The sequence below is a fragment of the Cinclus cinclus genome, chromosome 4 (genome assembly GCF_963662255.1).
Source record: "Cinclus cinclus chromosome 4, bCinCin1.1, whole genome shotgun sequence".
In the NCBI taxonomy this organism is placed as follows: Eukaryota; Metazoa; Chordata; class Aves; order Passeriformes; family Cinclidae; genus Cinclus; species Cinclus cinclus.
The window spans coordinates 68,288,410-68,306,532 of NC_085049.1; the positions used below are offsets into that span (position 1 = coordinate 68,288,410).

At 40.4% G+C, this 18,123-nt stretch overlaps 1 long non-coding RNA gene across 4 annotated transcripts in view; it reads left to right on the forward strand.

Moving 5' to 3' along the window:
- Positions 1-18,123, forward strand: part of LOC134043742 (uncharacterized) — a 111,851-nt gene that overhangs the window by 33,565 nt on the left and 60,163 nt on the right. For all 4 annotated transcript variants that reach the window (XR_009933183.1, XR_009933184.1, XR_009933185.1 and 1 more), the window contains exon 2: positions 1,323-1,589. This is a non-coding gene — a long non-coding RNA (uncharacterized LOC134043742). The remainder of the gene's footprint in view (positions 1-1,322; positions 1,590-18,123) is intronic.

Consider the following 18,123-nt stretch of genomic DNA (forward strand, 5'->3'; position numbering starts at 1 on the left):
GAAAGAAAATGCCTGGCTTTGTAACGTCATTTTTCACATAAGTGGGAAAATTAGGTGACTGAAAGGGATGTGGAGAGGGAAGAAAGAAAGGAAAAACTCTGGAAGCTCACCAGGATTTGCCTTGGCCTTGGTGGGATTCAGTGACAGAAAAAGAAAATAGTTTCAGATGCTAATTTTTAATCAAGCAAGTGATTGAAGAAGGCAAAAAAAAGGAGAAGGACCTGCCCTGGAAGGGCAAAGTGAGCACTGAGGAGAGCATTCAGAAACACTTTTATTTCTGTTACTTCACTGTAATTTTTTTTTTTTCTGTGCAATAAATGTATATTTAATCTAGTTGGTTGTAGTAAAACTCAGCTCTGGAATTAACAAACATGCCCTTGTGTCTTTTGGGTGTCTAATCATGAAAGGGTGGAAGCAAATCCACCTCTTGCTCTTGAGGTGCTGCCAGACAATTTGTGATACCACAAATCCAAGCACTTACATAAGAGTGAGGTCTCGAGAAATCACTGGCTTGGACATACTAATCATATCTGAAGAGAGGGGGGCCTCTGAGTGCAGGAGTGACCATTTCCATTATGGATAGTTTTGATGAAAATTATTTTTTTTTAAAGGCTTACGTTAACTTATTTTTAGTTTCAACAGTGAAAATGGTGAAACAAAAAAGATTTTTTTTTTTATAAATAAAAATTTATAGTTTTGACCAGTGACAACGCAATAAAGTTTTGGTTTGTTTTTTTGTGGTTTTATTTATATATTTAAATGCAAATTATCAGCTTTTGAATTTATGAGAAATCAGAGAGAAAAGGAAAACCTTTTGTTCTTTTAGACCAGCAACACGAATGCAGAATTGGAGGCTTTGCTGGGCTTCTAGCTGTGTTTTAAGCAAAGAGAATTTCCCTAGTTTTTCAGGCTGAGTGAAGTTGGGAGCAATTTGCTGTATGATACAGAATACAGTGAATCAGCATTTGTGATGGCAGCTATTTTTAGTTGCTCTATTTTTATTCAAAGCAAAACAATAGCACTGAATTTCAGGCAGTTGGACCAGACACTCAGGAAGGTCTCTCTGGAAGCTGAGGGGGGGGGAAAAAAAAAAAAATCTCGCTGGATCTTGAGGGCTGAGCTTGTGAGCTCCGCCACCATCTCCATTTCAGTGCCGTCCTCCGAAGGTGAAATCCGGGGCTGTGATGGGGAGCTGCAGGAGCAGATGCTTCTAAAATGTGTTTTTTATCCACTGTTCAGGGGCTATCAGCGTTCCTTGTATTTTACACGTGGAGAACTGAGCACTGTAATTAATGCCTGTTAATTTTAACTGTCTCTTCCAGGTTGTCTGTGACCGTTCCGTGTCCTGCTGCTGCTGCTGCTGCAGCCAATGTGGATCCGAATGCTGTGGCTACAGAGGCTTCTTACTGTCTTATGCTGGGTCCCTCAAATCCAAGAGCTACTTGGCAGTTTCCAAGGCAACCACCTGTGGAATAATTAAAAAGGATGAAGTTGTTAGCGTGCCAGATATAAGGAATTCTTGCCTGGAGAGAGCGGTTCACTTTCCTCCGTCTTGAAGAATCAAACATGCTTCTGCCAGCAAAGTTAAGGTAGTACAATTAAAAAGTAATGGTTTATTTTATGGAAGTTTGAGGTGGAGCAACAAGCCTGACATGACTGTATGCTATACAGAAGTGACCATGGTTCCTTCTGGGTTAATATTTTGGGTAGATTTGAGTGGAAAATGCACGAGAAAGGTGGTGATGGAAAGGCGGTGTGGGTGATCAGTATTTTGCATTAGTAAAACAGTTGCATGGACTGTTTTGCACTTTGTGCCGTCTTCCCTTGGATGATTGTAAGCTGGGAAGGACTAAAATGGAACATACATTAGTTGGAGCATAAATATAGGAAGTGCAGCCTTCATGCCAAGTACACTGAGATTTCTTTGGCATTCAGTGAAGTGATAGATATAAAAGGAATCTAGGAGTGGGCTCACTGCAAAATGACAGTCGGAATCAAGGGTTGATCTTTATCCCAGAGCTTACAGGGTGGGCAGTGACTAAGTCCATGCTGAACCAAACTGGTAATCAGGTTTAGCTGCTTCAGTGAAGCAACAGCTCAAACCATTTTGAAGTCACAGATTCCCAGATTCAGAGCTGAAATTGCACAGTGGGAAAGAAACCAAATACTAAGCAAAAGAAGTCTGTTAGAATAACAAAAAATGGCAATTTCAGTTCTGAAAGTTTGGAATGTTGTTTCAGAAGTTGATGGCAAAGGTGTTAAGACTTGAGATAACTGGAAAAGTTTTTTTCCAAGTATTGTATGTTACTGGATGTATTTGCTCATTATATCTTCCTTCTCTGCCAGTCATTCAAATGTAGTTGAATAGAAAAATATTACTCATTTCTGACAATGGAGTTAAATGGAGAAAAAGCACATTCCCATTCTTCCCATAGTCCAAATAACTGCTCAGTTAAGTCTGGTTACCTTACCTGATGCTCTTGTACAGTTACGTAGGCGGGATGCTTTTGTATAATTTATTTTAAGGAAAAAAAGAAGTAGAAATTTTGAAGTAGAAATATTTGGGATGCCATCTGGACTTTACATAATAAATTTTTCCTGCCAAAATGTTTGTGGGATTCTGCTGGGATGTGGATGGGATTTCACATTCCATCCCTTTCACAGCAGAAGATGATTGTTTTTTAGATATGGTGGGTCCAAGAAGAAATAAGAATTGTGTGATGGCAGTCCTGTGATCTGAGGGAATTCAAATAGAAGCTATCCATTAACAACTGTCACCTTTTACAGATGTTACGTAATTTCAGCAGCAAATATTTGCAGGTACCAACTGAGTACAGCTGCACCCTAATACTTGATTTCCTGTTCATTGGTTGGTTGTCACCACATCTTAGATGCCAAAATGGTTTTCTTTCTGAAGTAATTCCTCAGTCTGTTAATTCCTGTCAGTATGGAGCTGAGGAAAATGGGTTTTTCAGGCAGATGCAGTTGTCACATGTGGAAGGAGTGTGCTAGCAAAGTATCTCAGTAAGGAGGATACAGAATTGAGACACTGCAAGTAAAATGAAGGTACTTGCTATGTGTGGATCCAGAGCCTTGATCTTTCCAAGAAGCATAAATAACTCATAGATGGAATTGGGTACTTGTGAAAGAACACATGAGTGTATTTGTAGAAGCCTAATGTAGCAGTCAGGTACAGTAATGCAGGATTCCCAGCAGTGTACACAGAGAAGTTTCAGCTTGGATGCTCCTACAAAACATCCTGAACACGTACAGATACCTCAGTTTTTCTGTTTTACCTCAAATGCTATGGGTGAGGTTTTCTCATGAAACCTAAATGTCCTGGTGCTGCTGAAGCCAGAGGTGAACAGCAGGTAGGATGAAGAGCTTCCTGACAGTTCCTGTTCCAGACCCCCTTGGAGGGAATGACTTGTCTCTTAAAAGGTGCCTGTAGAAAGGAATCCATCTTTCCCATGGGTAGTGCAGCCTGGACAGCTGATTTAGCCCAGGTGGCAAACCTTCCAGGAACTTCAAGTGTGCCATCAGATCTGTTTGTGTATAAAATTAATTCTTCTGTCTTGTTTCTCCATATTCCATTCCTATTCCAGAGCTTCCAGAGCTAAGTGGAGTTGCACTTGATTACTGGTACAACTCTCTTACTCATCCTCCTCTTCCCAACTTGGACATTTGACCCTGTCAGTTTTCCCAGCCTTCATCTGCAAGCCTGTGATTCAGTATCAAGGGTAGTGAAGAGCCCCATGGAGTTTGTTAACATAGTTTGTAAGAGAAATAAAAACACCCGTGCTAAATTTAGGTAGCTGTGCTGTGTGAAAGAAAATGCAATGACCAGGCAAAATGGATTTCTGATGTTTTTTATGTAGATTGTGTTTTACTAATCTTTGCCTCTGGGAGGTTTCACAGGACTGAAGGGAGTAGATGGTTAGAAATAGTGATTTGTTCAATAATTTTAACCTCTTAAAGTGATTCAGTACCTGTTGACATAAAAGTTTTTTCTGTAGCCTTGGCTATTAAGAATTTGTGTTATGTGCACCCAGACAAGTAACTTTTTCTTCCTAATTCTCCTCCTGTGGTAGATTATTTGTTCTGCACCATGTTGGAGTAACTTGGTAACTTTTTGAGAGGAAAAAAATGGGAAATAGCAATATGGTAATTCTTTCAAACATAATTTCGATACAGTGGCCAATATTTTCCTATTTTTATACCATCAGATCATCTGTATCAAGGGCCAGATACAGTGTGGTAGTCTAAAAGTGTTATTAAAATACCCATTTATTTTGTTAAATTAGTTCAGGCTGTTTTCTGGAATAGGTAGGACTTTGATCTTGTTGCTTGGAAATCCAGGTAATTTTTCAGGTTGGGATTTTTCAAAGGGAATTTTTCTTTCTAGCAAGAGTGTGAATGTAAGGGAAATTCAGGAAAAGAGCAATATGTTTAAGTCACCTTTGTGGAAAAGGGAACTCAAATACTGAATGGACCCTTTTTCCCTAGGCTTGATTTTCCTTTGAGAAGAAGGGAACTTGCTTTGGTGTATTGATATTTTATGGGGAGCAAAGCTGCACTGCAATTTTAATGCAAACAGAATTATCTTCAAGGTGACAGACTTCATGCTTAGGCACCAGATCCCTTTCACCCCTCTAGCTGCTCCTGCTGGCATTTTGGATATGCTTTTCTACCGTCGTTCAGACAAGTTTTCCTGATAGACAACAGAAAGTCCAGGATAGAATGAAAAGGTCAGACAACTTGCAGAGAGGTAGTGAAGATAAGAGGAGAAAAGCAGCTCTTGTCATATACTGACCTGGAGCAGTGATTTGTCTCCAGCAGTGGCCACAGGTGGGTTATTGAGAAGCACAGCAACAGAGTGAGAGTGGGATTCTCCTTCTGCACACCCCTCATTGTCCAGACATCTGTAGTGCATGGATTGACTGAGTGGGATGGTGTTATTTTTTGGCATTGTTTACTGCACTTGTCTTTTGGAATTTGTTAGTGAGAAGTACTGGGAAGTGTTAAAGCTCTGTGGTTCCCTAGCTTAACTAAAACATCAGCCTTTTCAATCAGGAACCAAAGCCTTTTGTTAACTTTTGAGCCTGAACTCCATTTAAAATCCACTTTTTGTACCAGAAAAGACTTTTAAGTGTTTAATACATAACTATTTCCATTATAACCATAATTTTCTAGAGCTCAGCCTGCTGCAAGTGTTGAGTCAGTTCAAAGCCTGCTGACCTGTAAGTGGGTTAGGGCCACTTGCCCCACCTCCAGTCATCCTACTGCACGCTTAATTTCATTGAGATTCCTCATTAATTGCACTCCTGAATTTCATCTGTGTATTTTAATGTCCAATGAGTAATCTGCACACGTTTCTTTTTGGTTTTTTCCTACTTATTTATTGCCTTTGCTACTGTGAATAACTTCACTATCATCAGCAGATGTCATCTCACTGTTGAGCCCTTTTCATGTCATTTATTAATTCATTGAGCAGTGCTGGGAACAGATCCCAGCTCAGATCCCTGTGGAAAGAAGAGCTGAAATGGCACCAAGTTCTGCCAAAAGCAGAGTGGGTTTGCCCACTTCTGCACGTGGCACAGCTGAATTTGTGGTAAAATCACTGTGCTGTTTTGGTACACTTGCAAATGTGGAGTCACTGTAAAATACTTTGTAGGAATGAATAATAATATGTAAGATGTAATGTCATTCTTCATCACAGAATCGTTAAGGTTGGAAAAGACCTCTTAAGATCACCAAGTTCTACCCTCAACCACCACCATATTTACCATTAAACCATATCCTAAAGTGCAATATCCATAGATTTTTTGACTCCACCACTTCCCTGGGCAGAATGCTTCAGTGCTGCCTGTTTGTAATTCCTCCTTGGAAAGATAGGCTGGGCAAGGGATTCACCTTTTTGGATGACTGAGGATGACATTTAATGTTTAAAAGGTCTACACCTGCTTTGTTCACAGCATTTTTCATTTTCTGAGTTTTTAGTCTCAAAACCAGCTTGATTGTAACCTGCTAGTTTGTCACTCTATGCATTGCTCATTATATTGAGTATAAGGGAAATAAGGCAACAGAATCAATCTCCACAATCATAAATACGTGCTTGTTTTAGATGATTAAGTGTAAGAAACTGCCTGAGTGGTAGAACTGTTACTTGCTCTTGTTTTCCAACATTAACATCTAATGTAAAACTGAGACAGATCTAAAGGACCTGTAGCATAAAATAATTTTTCCAATGGTGTCCTGCAGCTGCAGCTTAGGGAAGTGGAGAATTGAGGACATGAGTGTGCTGCACATGAATGCAGTGTCCCAGTGTCCCACTGCTGTTTCCTTTTACCACCTCTGTTCCTTCCTAATTACTCCTGAAATGCTGTTTGCTTTTTCACTCTTCCTGTTATCAGCCCCTGTGAGAACTGTATTTTCACAAAGCTATCTGCAGTGTCTTCAAGGTCTCTCCTAATCAGGAAGAAAACTAATTTAGAACCCCTCATTTTCTGTGTGTAGTTGGCTGTTTTTCTCCATATACAAGGCCTTGGAATTAATCTACTTGAATTTCATCTTCTGTTTTCTCTCCAGTCAAGCTGTATAGTAACTAGCTGGAAGAAAATACTGAGGATAACTGCTTTGATGCATTTACTGTTTTATCTGTAATAGACCTGTTACCTTTTCAGCATCATTTATTGCTCAGTTAAATGAGAGAGGTCTAACTCCAGACCTGTACAGGAGTCTGATTTTATGTGTGTGTACAAGGGTTTATGTTCTCTGCATGTAAGTTGACTGTTGATTAATTAGACCTTCCTCTCTTCTGCTGTACAGCCGAGTTTTCTTCAAGATCTTGTGGAGAAGTTGGTAATTTTTAGGGACTCTTAATATCCACGGAGCCCTTTCAGAGCCCTCATGTCTGTGACCTGCAGATTGCAGTCCATTGGTTGGTATTTTAAATAATTTTGTTTCCTTAGAAATCTGGCTGTGTCCATGTGCTCTGGCTGTGTAATTCTTGGTAGGCTTTGGCAGTGAGCAATGCTCAGCTTCCCGGAGAGGATCCTCTTTCCTGCTCCTCTCTGCAGGCTGACGCCAGAGCTGGAAGTTCCTAAACTGCTACGTACTGAACAGTGAGTGCATTTGGGTTTTCATGTGGCAGAGAAGCATTTCTGAGGATTTTCCCCCCTCCCCACAGCTTTGTCCTGTCGAGCTTTTTATCTTTTGTCACCTACTGGCCCAGCAGGCTTTCTCATAAGCTTCACCCTTCTGGTGTATTTAATAAAATTTCCTCTTTGCACATCAGTTCTCAGTGTGTATATATATATATATATATATATATATATATATATATATATATATTTTTTAGCTTAAAATTTTGCATTTAGTTGGTTAAAGTCTTTATTTTTTCCTGGAATCACAGTATGACTTCTCTTTTTGGAGGACATGCTTTTTAATGCTTTCTCAATATTCTTTATTTTTTTTTGTGCTAAGTTGCACTTACTCTATTCTTCCATATTCAATATGAGGTCTTCAGCAAGCTGTCACCCCCTTAATATCCTCTCTTTTTTTTGCCTGTTCATTTTAGTTTTCTTTAAAGCAGTGTCCTTGTTTCTTCATCATAGAGTGCTTGAGGACCTGACTAAGGTCATCTGGTCCAACCCTTATGCTCAAGCGGGGGTTTTTTTTTTTAGTTGCAAAGCTAAAAATAGAGAAAACTAGTGTTTCAAGTACTGAACTTGAGTGCTTTGTAATCAGTAATGCAGTAATTCAGCACTGAAGATCCTGTACACAGGTCAGGATTGGGTCAAGTCTTGTTTCTGCTGTGGGTTTTCAGAGTTGTTTGAAGGAGTGCTAATTAATGGTATCTTAAAAACGCAGTGTTTACATTACAGTGACTACACTGAGAATTTATCCATCTCCAAAATCCTGCAGTTTGGCCACTTTAATTTCAAGAGGCGACATTTGATGCTGATAACTGTCAGGTATCTTCATGGGGCTGGGAAGTTTCAGAACCACAGAATGGTTTGAGTTGGACAAGACATTAAAAAGACCATCCAAATTATACCCCCAGACATAGACAGGGACACTTTCCACTAGACCAGGTTGCTCCAATCCCTGTTCAGCCTGGCTTTGGACACTTGCAGGAATAGAGCATTGTCTGGGTCTGGGAGGTGTCTCTATGCTGCTGAATTTGGTTTTGTGTCTTTCCTTTCTTAATGTGCTTTTATGGGAAGGAAGAAGTTCTGAGCTTCGTGGGCTTCCATGTACTTTGCGATACTCTTGTAAGACAAAACAACATGAGGAAGTTTTTACCAGAAGATTCTTCTTGTTGTGGATCTCATCCTGCTGGAGTAACTGGAGGATACTGCCCCAGCCAGTGAAGTAGAATGAGCAGTTTGGTTCATCCTTCTGTCAGCAGCTCTGTGTGGTCAGATGAGCTGCTCACTGCACTCCCTGGGCTGTTGTGAGGGATTTAGACACCCAAAGTCCTCATAGACCCAGTGCAGGTATTTGAAATAGAGTGAACTAAATCCCACCCTGGTATTTCAGTGTTTTCAATTGGCAAATGTTTTCACTTTAGAGAGTTTTTTCAGTCATGATGGTTAGAAAAGAGCAATTTGATGCTTGATTAAAAGCAAGGAGAGGGCTTGCAGAATCTCTTCAGGTGAAAAGAATTTAGAGTTCTGTAGGTGACATAAAAGGATAAAATGGGAGTGGAATTTTTAAAATCACATATAAATATGTTACAAAATAATGTTGATTGCAAGGAACAACTTGGTTTGTCTTGAGTGCTTGATAGTTTCACCTGCTTTTCTTCATTCTTTTATAAGGGAAAACTGCAACTTTGTGATGTGATCAGAGACTGCATTTCTAGTAGTATATATTCCATTTCAGAGACTACAAAAGCATGTGGTCACAGGACAAGGGTGAATGGCTTCAAACTGAAAGAGAGCCATTTTAGATGAGATATTTGGAATACATTCTTTACTGTGCAGGTGGGAGAAGCTGTGGCTGCCCCTGGATCCCTGGAAATGTCCAACCTGGGATAGTGGAAGGTGTCCCTGCCCATGGCAGGGAGTGGGACTGGATGGCCTTTAAGGTCTCTTCTTGCTGAAACCATTCTGTGATTCTGTGAAAAGAGGAAAAACCCATGCATACTCAACAGAAGGAACTGGGTGAGATGAATATGTCTTTAAAGGTCAGATTGCATTTGAGAATTACACTTTTTGGTCGTTCCATATGGTCAGTGGCAGCAGCAGTTGAGCTGTTTCTGACTTTTTAAGATGAGTTTGTGTCTGGACTTATTCACACACTACCAAGGAAAGGAAAACCCAAACCCAAGCCTGAAGTGAATCTTTAAATTATTAGTTGTTAGTGGTCGTTCATCCAAATAAAGGACTGATCTGACTCGCTGGAAATTTTGTGGTGCTTTACCCTCAATGTTCTGAGATTGCAGTGCTCAGTTTTGTGTGGGTGAGTGGGCAGTCCTGCCTCAGTGTGCAAATGCAGACTCTTCAGTGGCCTCTGGGCTCAGGGTAATGAACTTTCTCTGTTCTCTCGTGTTCTGTCTGTAGCTTCCTCAGTTTTGGGCTCTTCAAGAATGCAGACTGGTCTAAAAACTATGTAGATTACATAATGTAGGGCTGGGGTTTCTTCCAGCTGAGTGGTAGCTGATTTCAGTTTCTAGCAGGTTTGAAAAGCTCTTCCACCAAACCTTAAAGCAGGTGTTTGCTTCAGCAGTGGCATTTTCTGATATTTTTCTTATGTCAATTTGGGGAAACACAGTATTTTCTGGAAGTCTGAAGGATTCTGAGAGCTCAGTTTTTATTTGCTCCCATCAAATAAGCGTGGATTGAATGCAAATGTTCAGGGATGGTGTCAGGACAGAGAGGATGAGGGGTGTTTTCAGTTGATGTCTGCCAAGAATTAAGGAAAATTAACACAAAATTTCTGTGGTTTGGGAGAATACTCACTGGAGGAGTTGTCTGCTCCACAGATGGGGGCTGTGCAGAGTACTTGGGATAACTGGTTTGAAGCAAGGGTTTGTGTACAATTTGCAGAGGGATGTTTCACCACCTTTGAATGTAGTAATTTGTAGTTAGTTGTTGAGCACTTCTCAAGGGAAAGACCTCCCAGTCCTTGCTCAGGCAGAAGTCTCTTACTGAAGCCAGTGGTAAAATTTTGTTGGTATCAAGGCCTGAAAAAAGCCTCTGCACTGCCTTAAGTGTGAGGCAGGACTCTCCAGCAATCAGAGAATAATCAGCTTGGTATTTATTCAGAGAGTTTGATACCTTCAGGTTGTCTGTTTTCACCTTCTCTAAGGTCCTAAGGTTATTTCAGGAATGATGTTTCTGGTGTTGTCTATTTTGGACACTTGACGTGGGATTTCAGACTCTGCTGAGGTGTTGGCAGTGGTACAACATGTGGCTGGTTTACGGTAGCTCCTGCTCAGATTTGAAATGCAAATACCATCTCTTCTGAAGGTTTTCAGAGCTCTGGTTCCCCTGCAACTTAGGGTTCCACCTGACTAGCATTGTGAGAGGTGATACCCATATAATCCCACTGGATTAAGATTAATCTCATTTGGGTATCTGATTTTTAAAGTGACATGAGATGTGTCCAGAGTCTCCTAATTGCTGTAGTAATTCCAAACAGCAAGTAGTAAGATCTTGTCTTCTTTTTATCATCGTGGTTCTAAAGAGGGAATTTAAGCTTCCTTCATAGTTGCTATTTCTTGGTGTTCTGCCATAAAAAGCAGAGAACTGTCTAAAGATAATTGGGCAAAGGAAACTTGGTTCTGGATGTGGAGGGGGTTTTGTGTTGTTAGAAGAAGATGAGCATCCTAAAGATTTGAGAGAAACTTGCTTAAAAAAAAAAAAGGCTTGATTTGGTATATAAACATTCTCTTACAATGATGCTGCTGCTCCTTGAAGTTCTTCCAACTGAAATGCACACTGCCATGTGCTGCTGGAATACCAGCACATGAACTGGATTAAAATACAAATGAACAGAACTGCAGTTCGAGGCTTTAGTTCTGCAGAGGGATCCAAAATGGTTCCCTTTTCCACTCCTCTGAACACCTGAAGTTAGTTTTACAACATGCCTGTGCAAAACATTTTGGAGTCTTTGGATCTGAAATGAGGATGAAAAGACTGAGAGGGAGAGAAAAAATACTTTTCCAATTTTCTTGTCCTAATCTAGGGGTAAACACAGGTGATGTGATGCCACTGTTCCACCTATAGCAAATAGAGAGATAAGGGAAATTTTGTAAGCAGCTCAAGAAGCTTGGATGCTTCATTGGACATCCAGCTCTCCTGCTCCATGGGATTAATCCAGATACCTGGTAGCTTCCAGAATTGTAGCTATAGTTCCACACTCACCTCTACTGCTGCTCTTTATTTAAGTGTTAGCTAGGATTTGGACTTCTTAATGTATGTTTTAATCTTTTAAAATCTACGTTTATATTTTAAGAGAATTTGTGGATCATATAAACAGTAATTGGAAACAGATAATTTAGATGCCTAATTTTTATATTTTACATAAATATTTGCTAAGGAAAAATGCAAAGTTTCCCAGCTACTCCTCTCCTGAAAGTTGTTTTGAGACAGAGTAATGATGAATAATAATGAGTAATGAATTAACAGAGCTGTATATTGGTGTCATTGATGGGGAAGTGCTCCTGCTGCTTTTATTCAAAATGCTGGTCTCATAGTGGTTGATGCTGTGATATTGGGAGGAAACACCTTCATTTAATTCATGTTTTATTAAAGCCATAGATAATTCTTTTAATAAAAATATCAGGTACTTTGTAATCTTAAAAAGGCTGGAAAACTGTGATGCAAATCAGTTTCTCCTCCTCTCCCTCTCATCTTTCCTTCTCTTTCTTTCCCTGCATAAAGAGGACCTGACAGGAATGCATGGAAATTATCCACAACATTCCTCACCAAGTATTCAGGAACAATTGGGCTACTAGTATTTCAATAATTGATAATTAATGAGACTTTATGAATAACACTTTGAGTTCTTTCTACGTGCCTGCTGGGTTTTTTTGGAAGGGGGAGGAATGTCAGACAAATTTCTGGCATTTCTGTGCTACCTTGGAGACTAGAAAATGTTTCATTATTGGCATATGAGATTCTTATGTAACTTGGTAATTCTGGGAACAAGAATTTTAAGAAAAATGCTGAGCAGTTCGAATCTCCTTGTAAAATTAGAAGATTTAAAACCACAGTGCAGAAACACTTCTGTGATAAATTCCCCCGAAATACGAGTATTCCAAGCTCTGGGAATACATTAATTTTTCTAGGATTGTGTCCTTAAGGAGTTAAAACTCCAAATCCCATGGAGTGAATGACACACTGGCAGTTATTACATAAACCCAGTGTGTTTGCTTTTGCAGAATATTAAATGGGGATACAATGGGAGTGTGAAGGGAAGGTGGAGTTGCTGCCTGGTGGCATCAGGAGCAGAGGTGGTGCTGTTCAGGATGTGGTTTGTGTGCAGCCCCCCAGCACAGGGCAGTGTGAAGGAGATTGCCCTGATCTCTTACTGGTCTCAAGAGGTTTTTTTATTTGTTTTCTCCAAGTTCAAGGTCTGTAATTCTAGTGGGACAAGCCAGGAAAGGACTTGCCCTGATTTTTTTTCGTGTAAAACATTGTGGCTTATCTTATCCACTCTCTTCAGAACTCTTATTGTATTCCATAGAGAGGGCTTGATTGAATTTTTTTTTTATTATTCAGTAAAAAGTGAAAATGGTGTCTTGTTAGTGTTCACACCTGCTATGTAAATTCCAGATTCTTAAGTGGATTAGAAATTGCCATATTCCATTGCCTTCTTGAGGGAGCAAGTAGTCTGGCAGAGAAATCCAGTGATTTGGGATGACTCAGAATTAAAAATGAGTCAGTTATGCCTTATTCGGTTTAATTTTATTTTTTTTTTTTTTTTACATGCAGAATTAGAAATAAGCAAGAGGTCAGAATCTGTATACTTAATATCTTGTGTCAGGAAACAATCTTCATTAGATTATTTCTTTTTGTGTTTTTCATTTCTCAGGGTTTGTTTGTGGTGTTGGCCAGTTGGTTCTCTTTGTTCCCCTTTCCTTGTGGAATGTAAGGTGTTGGTAGAACAAGTACATCTAAAAGTCTTATCTTTTCCTGGGTTACTGATCTGGGCGTGCTGTGCACTTTGGTGCCTCCAAGTGCTGTCTAAACTTCAGTCAAAAATTCAGGTTCAGGACTTGCAGAAGGGGTGGCAGTAAAGTGTGTTTGGACGATAGAATGGAAAGAGAGAGCTGTGTCAAGCAAGCAGCAAGCATGTCTTTAGTCACTTCTGTTAAGTGCTTTTCTGGCTAAAGTGTCCTCTTGCATAAATTCTCATCGTATTCTGATAATACACAATCAGTTACCATTTACTTCACCCTAAATTGAGGTCTTGCATTCTCTTTTTTTTTTTTTTCAGCTCTCTTTATTTTCCATGTTAATTCTTGAGGTAATGAGGTGCAAGAAAAAATAGCAAATCACGTATTTTCCATGCCTTTATTACTGCAGGTAAGTTTACCAGGAAGGAAGACCATCTATAAAGTGCTTCTTTCAAGGCAAAGGAGCACAGTTAATCACAAAGGAGACAGCATAAAGCAGTAGGCATTATATAGCAGTAAAAATAAAATTAAACATGGAAATTCACTTCAATACTAACTTTAGGATTTTTATTTTTAATAGAAGGCAAGCAGTGTTAGGACAAGAGAATGGATTAAAGCTGAAAGAGAGTAGATTTGGATTGGATATTAGGCAGAAAATGTTGCTATGAGGGTAGGGAGGCCCTGGAACAGATTGCCCAGAGTAGCTGTGGCTGCCTCACCCCTGGAATTTTTCAAGATCACATTGGACGGGGCTTGGAGCAATCTGGGGTCGTGGAAGGTGTCCCCTGCCCATGGCAGGGGTTTGCAACTGGATGGTCTTTGGGGTCCCAAATTATTTTGTGATTCCATGGAATTTTTGGATACATGTCTCTATATCAAGCCTGTGTTATTCTTTGTGAAAGGGGATAACAGTTTTTCCTCAGAAGTGCATCTTTGAGTGCTGGTAGAAGCTCTGCCATCCTAAAACACCAAGTAATGGCACGTATTTCAGAGTGCTGTTGCTAAAAAGCAAGAAGTTACTTCAAATTCAGACTTGTTTGCCTTCCAGCTGTAATATCTTGCTGTGCTTTTCTGTTTGTTAGAAAAGAACTGTTTGTTACTTGTCACGTTCACAAAGTACCTATGAGAACAAGGTCAGGGACTCGTCTCCCTAAGGATGGAGTCACGGAGTCTGTATCCCAGCCAGCCCCACTGCTTTTCTGAGCTCCTCCCTGAACACTTGCCAGTCCTTTGGCAGCGTGGGTATCAGAGCTGGACGTCAAGTTCTGGCGTAGAACTCAACCTTGATTTGTTGGACCAGCACTGAGCTGATGTCATCGGCCAAGCCCTTAATATCTTTTACCCTGCACTGACCCTCCCTACCAGGGTGATCCAGGATGGGCTGCTCCTGAGCCCTTTCCTGGGAGAAAGTGTTCAGGTCAAAGAGGAGAAGCCAGAACTCTTTCGAATCTGGGTGTTCTTGATTTGTTAGGATTAAAATCAGTTGTTAGGATTAAAATCAGTTGTTGCCTTCAACCACTGTCACACTGTGGAGTGTTACTGTTTCCTCTGCCAATGCTTCAGTTATCCACAAACTTAACTCTCAAATATTTTATTTTTATTATGGAGATAGTTTATAAAATTGCCAGTCCGATGTCTGTTTTCTCCTTCATGTCACCTATTGCTCTCATAGGGAAGCCACCATCCACCACCCTTGCAAGAAAAAGCAGTTACCAGCTCTGGAAAAGATGAGAAGACTTGGGTATCCCAGGTGAATATTCTTACGGACAGAATGAGTCATTTTTGTGTGGACTTCTAACGTGGGTGAATGAATCATCAGGTGTTGAACAGATTAATCTTTTTAATAGGACATGCAGAAGATAATGTTTTCTCACTGAGACAACTTGTACCTGCCTAAAGACAATATTACAGAGGCTCAGAAATATTACAGAATATTGCAGAAATACAGTGAAGTGTGCTTTGGAGCATGATACCTTGGGAGGTGGTCCATGAAACTGCCCAGTGTTGCTTTTCATAGTTCTTGTTACGCCTTAAGTGGCCTTTGAAGAATTGTTAGGAATAGAAGATTTTTGGCAGGGGGAAATAACTAAAGGCTGTCTGATAATTGCATCAGAAATTGAGTGAGAGTTTTGACTTTTGATGTGCTTGTGTTACAAAGCAGTTGTGGGTAGGTTGTGCTTGTTTTTTTCCCAGTGATAGAATAGGAGGAAATGGCCTCAAGTTGCATCTGGAGAGGTTCAGTTTGGATTTTAATAAAAATTTCTTCACCAAAAGGATTGTCAGGCCCCCTCACAGGCTGCCCGTGGCAGTGGTGGAGTTGTTATCCCTGGAGGGATTTAAAAGATGTGTCACTTGGGGATGTGGATTAATGGTGGCATTTGCAGTGCTGGGTTAATGGCTGGACTCTGATCTTTGAGGGGCTTTCCAACTGAAATAATTCTCTTTAAATTTGCACACCTCATGATGTTGATCCAGCATATATCAAGAGCATGTGAAAAAATGAAACTGTGTCTTTGGTGACAAGCTGTGCCCATGGCCCATTTAGGTTAGGTAGGGAAAAAAAAAAGGGGGGCTAAATTTCTTAGACTGTCTAAATATTGGGGATTTTTTTTTCAGTCCACAGGCAAGTTGCACTATGCAGAATGATGCTTAGCATTGGGTTTTAATGAGGTCTGAAAATGACAGAGCAAAACTGTCTTGCTGTTACGGCTGATTTATGATAGGAAATGAGGTATGGATGACATTTAGCCATGGGTTGGCAGGGTTGAGGGCTTCAGTGAAAACTCACCACAAGTTTACGTGAAAAGCTGGTGGTTCTTTCCTAGAACTTCATTTAAGGTTTAGTTTCGTACCAGTACTGTGAGCTCAGGCAGTTTTCTTCAGGTTTCACTGGAAAGCATTTCTCAGTATCCCAAAATCCTTTAGAGGGTTTTGAAGGGATAAAAACTATTTTGGAGAGCGTCACACTTTTCAAATGTAATTTTTCATAGAATTTTCTGAGCAGCACTGACATAAGTCAGGACCACAGGCTAGAAACACCTATTTTGGTCACCAGAGTAAATTTGAAGAGCAATTCATTCATTGCAAACGAAGGTGCAGATGCTTTTAGAGTCTGATCAAATCCTTGTACGTAAAAGCATCTTCATGCTCACAGACTTCTGAATATGGATTTCGTGTATAGTAGAAGGGTTGAGCACCAGAAGTGCAATAATAATAAAAAACCACAACACCACCCCCACTCTTCACACCCCCCCCTTCCCAGCTGTCTAGCTCAGTGAATTTCACACTATGGTTGCAAGGCCAGAATGATTATGAATTAGGGCTAGCACAAAATCTAGCTATTTGAAAATTTTACAGCATTTTCTTGTAATGTAAAGGCTAGAATTTCTCCAGAAGTCAATTCTGAAAAAAACACAACGGCAGGGAGGTCTCTATTTGAAAAGCCAGTTCATTGTGACAGAAAATGAGATTTTTAACTTTGTCTTTCGATCAGAACAAATTGTGCCTTGTCCCCTTCCTTGCACTTTGCCATTTGAGTTCTCATCTGTTCTTCTCTCCTTCAAGCCAAGATCCTCATCCCCACTTGAAGTACATTAAAAATCTTGGGTATAATCAACATTTTTTGACTGCTGGTTAATTTTTGATCTTTATTCTGAGTGTCCTTGGGCAAGGCACCAGGCTCTCATCACCAAATTCACAGGAGGTGCAGGCTATGGTGAGGTTTTTTTGAAAGTACTATACTGTGAAGAGGCTCTCTGAGGGAGTATCTTTATTGTGGTAAAAGTCATACAGCAGTTTCTCACTGTGATTGCAGCTTCAGCATAGCTCACTCTAATTTAGTTAGCCCAAGGCTATAACATACTGCTTTTCAGGATTGTGCAGTGGCCATCAATGGGAATTTGCTGAGAGTGGGTGTGTTGGCCTGAAGGAAAATGTGCATAAAAAATTAAAGCCTCCTGCTTATGAAGTGGTTGGTATGTGCTGCTGTCCTTGATCTAACTTAACTGGGTACTGCAGGTGAGAGCAGCACAGCAGTTCTCTAAATAAGTCACTTCAGCCTTGAAGTCTGCATTTGATAAGATTTTGTTGGCCTCAGTAGTGTGCAGCTGGTTCTTAGAAATAAGTTTTCATCGGTGTACTCGGTGATTTACATCCCTGTGCACAGACAAGTGTCTTTGCTTTATGGATGGCAGAACGTAGGTGGCTTTCAAGTATCCCATGGCTTTCAAATATCCTTACACACAGGTGGCATTTAATTCTATCTTAGAGTAATTGGTGATATGGATAAAAGTCCAGTCCTCAGTGCTTGACTCTTCCTCTGGCCGGTGTCACCTTTCCTTATGTTGGCTTTTTTTCTTTTCATATGAAAAGAAGGCAGGTTTAGATGGGAAATTAGGAAGAAATCCTTCCCTGTGAGGGTGGTGAGGCCCTGGCAGAGGTTTCCCAGAGGAGCTGTGGCTACTCCATCCCTGGAAGAACCCAAAGCCAAGCTGGACAGGGCTTGAAGCAACCTGGGATGGTGGAAGGTGTCCTTGTCCATGGCAGAGAGTCTGAACTCAATATTCTTGAGTCCTTTCCAACCCAGGCCATTCTATGACTCTGTAATACCTAATAATCCATTTTTTTTCACACTGTTGCTATTCATGGCACTATCAAGAGGTCAAAATTCTTCTATTGCTGCAGAGGAGTATTTATAGAAATGAGCTCTATCCCAGCTCCCTGCTTGCTGCCATGTTTTAAAGGAGGTGTGAGAGCTGTGAATGCATCCTTCAGGGTTTCAGGCAAGCATTGATGTTTCAGTGTGCTGAGCCAGAACACCTCAGTGTTAGCTAGGATTTAGTAACATCTCCTAGAGATAAGTCAGAGTTCCCCAAGAATTCCCAGACCGAAATAAAAACCAGTGTACGTACAGGAGAAATGGTGGTTGCCACTGTAGATTTAACAATCTGCTTTAATTCTCTTGAGACAAGGTGAGGTGGCTTGGTGGCTTT